Source organism: Ooceraea biroi, chromosome 2 (genome assembly GCF_003672135.1).
Source record: "Ooceraea biroi isolate clonal line C1 chromosome 2, Obir_v5.4, whole genome shotgun sequence".
Lineage (NCBI taxonomy): Eukaryota > Metazoa > Arthropoda > Insecta > Hymenoptera > Formicidae > Ooceraea > Ooceraea biroi.
This window is the reverse complement of record NC_039507.1, coordinates 21,624-27,873: the sequence shown is the minus strand read 5'-3', so window position 1 is coordinate 27,873 and position 6,250 is coordinate 21,624. Positions and strand designations below refer to the sequence as shown.

Here is a 6,250-nt window from a genome sequence, read left to right as displayed (position 1 = left end):
TTTAATTAAATAATTGAATCTTCTTCGTTTTTGTTTGTATGTTGCCTGTAAAAGTAAAATAGGAATTTAAATTCATATATTAGAATAAAATTACATAAAAATATACATACTGCAAGTATGTATAGAATTATATGTAAAATCACATACTTTGATCTCTCAATCCTAACCGGAGCTTGAGCAAGCCACTTGGAAATGCATTCAGCGATTTCTGCATCAGTGGCATGATTGTGTACTTCACGAACAGCTTCTATAACAGAAAAAGTTATTAAAAATATTACAACTATTAATATGCAGTTTTCTAATGAATTTCCATAATTTTGAGGTTATAGTGATATAAACCGTGAGATAGGCAAATAGAGTGATTCTCTATTATATAATTAATCTATTATATAATTATCTATTATATAATTAATAGATACAAGATTTTAACAGCACACAAGTGCTATAATTAGACATAATATTATAAAAAAAGTACTTACCGTTTTCTTTTACGTAACTACTTTCTTTTAGAATGATGCTCGCGTCGTACAACCACCATGTTCTTTAGATAGTCGAAAGAGACAAACACCGCATGTGCATATTACCGAGCTCAGATTCTGGTCATCACACATCATTGGTCGAATAGATTTGAACGAATCTCGTTAGGATAGGAGGACTCCAATGTTTTAATAAAATGAATTATTAATATTAATTAATTACAAATTTTGATTGTGCAATGTTTCCGAAATATTAATGTCATGTTGCTACAAGTGTGCTGGTATTTTGCGGATATATATTTCTGCAATGTCTTTGTACTGTTGCATTGCAATTTGCAACGTTGCAACGTTGCTGCAATGTTGGTGCAAGCATCTGTGCTGTATGGGATCCTATGTAGTAAAGAGATGAAACATTAATAATATAGTTAGTATACAAAGTATTAATTTTTAGTGGATATAAGGATGACCTGACAAATATTTATTACGGAAGAATCCTTCTACCATATTTAAGGCATCATCATCTAGAAACCGTATGGCAGGAATTTATAAATCGCCCTCCCAAACACCAGCTATTGGAAGAGGTGATAACTTTTATCATACAATGGATTCATCCGGAGAAAAATGTCTCTTGCTCGCATATAGATATGGATCTGGATAATATCGCACAACAGGTTATAAAGCGCCTTAAAGTTGAGAATCCCAAGCATCCAATATTCTCGGCATCTCGCGAACAGTTCTCGAGGTGGAAATACAATAATATCTATGAAAATCAATGGAACAACAGCGAGGGAAGACAGATTATAGATATTCTTTTCAATATACTCTTGCATAAACCAAACTTTGACGCAGTTGTACATTCTTTGAAATCAGATCTCTTTCGACAATACCTATTTATGATTAAGTTCGTAAGTTATAGTTTATAATATAATACATTATGATCAGCTTATGCTATATCTATAGCTTCATATTTATTATTTCTTATAAATGTTAATATTTTTGTTTCTTAAATTATGACAGGAGTATAAAGACCGCATTGTACCGCTGATAGTCATATTTCAGAGCGTTGCAAGAAGACTTGGCATATATTGTGATCTTGTATCTGATCGTGTTGTTCCGGGCCTGGCTGTTACCTATCGAAATGAATGGTTATTAAGATGGAACCCAAAATGGTTAACCTAATTATAATTTCGATTACTCATACCTTTTCTACATTTCCATTTTTGTCGTGTATATACTTTTTTATTATTTTATTGCAGTAATGTAACAAACTCGAATGACGAACAGTGTCTTTATATCTGTCTCGATGACGGTGGAGCCATTTTGAATAAAAATAACTTGTCCACAATTTATAATTCTGCTTTAGAATGTCTCATAAGTTTTGACAGATATCCCAGAATAAATTTGTTAACGGTAATTTTTCATGTATATGTCATGTATATTAATTCTACTAAATAACAATTCCTAAAATTAACGATAAGATAATTGGTCACAAGCAAGTTAGCATAGATATGTTAAAGTACTGACACATTAAAGAGTAATTCGCTTCTAATTTCAAAACAATTCTTTATTTTCCAAATTTTTGTAATCTTAGTTTAATTTATGAATGCAATGTTCGTTTTAGCTGATGATAAGTTTGAGTTCCCATTATAAGAAAACAATGTATTTGAAGCGGGATAATTATCTTAATTATTATAATAGAAATTGTAACGATTCCAACCAAGAAATGGTTGAAACAGATAGAAGGTGGATGCGAAGGTTTCTATACCTGGTAGACGAATGCTTGTCTATCTTACGGACTCTTTATATGACAGGAAACAAAGATGTATTTAAGTTCGTAGATGAATTGGAAAAGGTACCTCAATAAGGTTATACGTAAAGAAATTTCATTTCCTGAAAGTTCCTGCAGTTTTCTTTTCTTTCTTTTAAACATAAGATTCACTAATATATTTTTTTCATCATAAGTATATATCTATATATAGCAAAGAATACTAGGATTCATTGTGTATATGAATATTTTATTTAGTTTTACATAAAACTTTTTATTACCCAAGGAACACAACGCAGTCAAAATGACATCATTTTGACGTCAAGAAAACATCAAAAAGACATCCTATTGTAGTAATATAGGAACTAAAGCGGTCTAAGAGCCGGAGCACAGACTTTTGCATAATGCATAAGAGAATCAACTAATTAGAATCCTTCATTTCTATCTTCAGGGTGACAATCCTGAAGATAGCAACTGAAGGATTCTATGAGTGATGATTATTTACATTATGCAATTGTCTGTGCTTCGCGGCCCTATACGAGTTTTTTATGTTTTACAATATATAAGAAGAATGCTAATCTAACCTAACATAACCTGTTTGCTGTCTGTAAGTCATGAAATGCATGGATAAATTTTTTCCTTAATGTTAACTTGAGCTTTCTTCAAAGTTAAATACAGAATATAAACAAAAGTTAAACACAACATAAGTAAAATATCGTAATGCACGGCTATATAATATACTTACTTGTTTTGCAGTATCGTCCATCTTAACGAAAGAATATTATTTCAATTACTGTGGAAGATTCTTTTACTATTATTATATATTACTGCAATTAATAGCACTGCTTTCACAAGACTTATAATACAAGGTTCGCAATTTCACAAACATTCGTTGAATAGCGGGAAATAATACCGTTGCCGTTGCACATTGCGCATTGCACACAAGGGCCATTACAAATGCGCGGCAAGAAATGACACGATGGCTACTCTTCCGGAAGTAGCAAACCAGCAAGAGATGATTGGCTGCTGTAGCGAATGTATATGAACACCCGGTAAATTCAAATGAGTCAACGGCACCTCTTCAGTGTATTGCGCTTTCTATATAAAGTGTTGGTAATTATGTACTTTAACGGACCCAGCCCCGATGACCTTGACCTTGACCTTGACATATGTTGTCAAGGTCACCCTCCTGAGTGACCTTGAAGAAGTTTTAGCCGTCGTTCATTGTTTGTTAAAAAGTTATAAACAAAGAAAGTTTAATGATTTCGCACGAATTTTTAGCTGTCCACGTGAAGCATGATACTGACATATATTACAAAGGTTACCTTCCCGAATAACCCGCACTAGGTTTTAGTCGTCGATCGTTGTTTATGAAAAAGTTATTAACCAAAGAAATTTCGAAAATATAGTAGTTATTTTGAAAGAATATTGAATATTGAAAAATATAAACGACGAATATGTATATGAACGAAGAAAGGAAAGTCATTTAAAGCAGTGAATTGTTAATATATAGAATAGTTTCTTTTAATATAAGTACAAAGTATTCTTCACTTTAATCAAAAGCACAAACAGTTAAATACAAAGTATTCTCTGCTTTAACTTAACCTAATCTAACCTAACGCTGGGCCAGTGTAACAGATTTCACCGTGCAGATTTTGATCACCTGGTACACGCCACGGATTCCGGCGGGGGGAGGGGCAATGCCCCTTCCCCCTGCCCTCCCGCGAAGCGGGCTGAAAACGAGCGTATGTGTCCGAGGCTCCAGTTTCGGAAAATATAACCTAACCCAAACCTATTTCTGATTTAAGCTGAAATTCCATCAAATATACTCTTTCGTAAACGTATATGGTATCGTAGACTTATGCTTTATTCAGTAAACATTTTTGTTAATAACTTTTTAACAAACAACGAGCGACGGCTAAAACCTCTTCAAGGTCACTCAGGAGGGTGACCTTGACAACATATGTCAAGGTCAAGGTCATCGGAGGTTGGTCCGTTAAAGTACATAATTACCCTAAAATGTTATTTAAATGTTATATAAATGGAATATATATTATTTATTCTTTCTTCCTCTCTCTACAACTACAGGTGCATGTTTAATTTATTTTCCTAAACGTTATGTACAATTTCGTACTTTCCTCTTATTTATTATTCGTTCAAAAATGTACCACACTTTATCGTAGAAATGGACTTACGATACAAGTTATGCCCTGCCGTGATCACCGTTCCTATATATATTTTGTATTATATTTTGCATGCGAGAAACGAAGCCATCTACCGGACAACTCGACATCTGAATGTTAAAAATGATATATAACATAGACATAATATGCAAAATTTACAGTTATATAATATCGCATATTTCAGTTATATTACTGTTATATTATTATAACCAATGTATAACAGAGCAATATAACAGTTTTATAACGCAGTTATATTGCAGTTACAAAGTAAATTATGCAACCTCAACATTAATAACATATAACAGTTGTTATATTACGTGTTACTTCTGTGTTATATATAATAGTTATATTTTGTGTTTGACGGGAATATATAATTTTGAGAATTTTTTATCATTTTCAAATCATTTTCACATTACTATAAATTTACAGGGCCAGCGTAAAATCGATCATTTTTTCATCACTGAGCAGCGTATGTGATGATATCATGATAAATCAAATTTTCGTCACATGGAAAATCATGGCTATTTCGAATCAAAATAAAGTCATTTTGACTCTTTCTTGACTTCAGTGTGTTCCTTGGGTAGGAGTATCAATATGTCTTGAGATAAGTGTAATTGTCACATATTTGTCAAATAATATATCTGCAGATAAAAACATTTCCACAATAAGTAAATTTCGTGTTTCCACATATGTGCAGAATGAATTTAGTGTTACGTGCTATGCAAGAAGACAAATCGATGTATCACGAAAGGCAATAAGGGTTATAGATTATCAATATACGGTATGTCCGCGCATACCTATTGTGTGTGTGATACATAAAGATTACACATATGCATAAAACAAGAAACTATAAGTATAATATTCTGCGTATAATTATATGTTACTTTACATCACGACGACATTCCGAGAAAGATCTTCTTGTGCAAGATAATGGGAGAGGCAAAAGACAACTGTTTAAAAGTAATGTACAAAGATATAGATCCTAGTCGTGATTCTGCATCATATTTACCCAGCTGGCGGACGTTTGGGACGATAGACTTACGTCTAATAGAATTTCCTTAGTACCTTATCTCATTAAAAATGGTTGTTATTTAGTCATGAAGACAGTACAAGAGTACTTGTATTCCAATTTGCCTCCTTTGAAGAGATTATCTTTTTTGCGGATGTGTCGTATGTGAAAGTAATTAAGTTTTTATAAGTAATTAATTATAATATTCTTATAATAAAAATTATAAGATAAGTATTTATTATCGGTAATTATTTTGTACATTCTAGTGTGACTTAAGAGAAGAATGTATATAATACACACCCAAACCAAAGAAGAGGAAGGCTGAAATGAAATTCGCAGTTGGAATGATAGTGACATGTATTTGTACCGACAAAACTCATCCAGAAGTAAAATGCCATAAAATGCCACACGTGATAATAGGATGGTCAGTGGATGATGATTTGATAAGGAGATGGAACTATTTGAACTGTTTAGCCGAGGTACAAAGTGCATGGTACCTAGCTATTCCCGCAAGCCAGAATCTATTTCCATTCAAGCGGGCATGTTATATTCAAGAATGTATAAACAAAGTGTTTTAAATACATTGTGTTATTCTGAATTATATATATTTACTATACACATATAATTACTATATTACTACAATAGGATCCTCCCGCGATAAATGGTCGAACTTAAAATATGATTTCGTAAACTTAAAACTATAATGAGGACTTCAAAACAAAACATTTTCCTCTGGAAGTATGCTCGCAAGCGCTTTGTTCAAGATATATTGACTTTTTAAGCTACAGAAGTATAGGATTGAATAATCGAAATATCA

The 6,250-nt window shown here is 32.4% G+C and overlaps 1 long non-coding RNA gene across 1 annotated transcript; it reads right to left on the bottom strand.

Annotated features, from left to right (window-relative positions):
- Nucleotides 1–807: 807 nt before the first annotated feature.
- Nucleotides 808–3,189, bottom strand: LOC109611498. Its single transcript, XR_003407574.1, has 4 exons — nucleotides 2,987–3,189; nucleotides 1,678–1,937; nucleotides 944–1,606; nucleotides 808–866 (listed from the first exon to the last, which is right to left on the bottom strand). It is a non-coding gene; the product is annotated as an uncharacterized LOC109611498 (long non-coding RNA).
- Nucleotides 3,190–6,250: the final 3,061 nt, after the last annotated feature.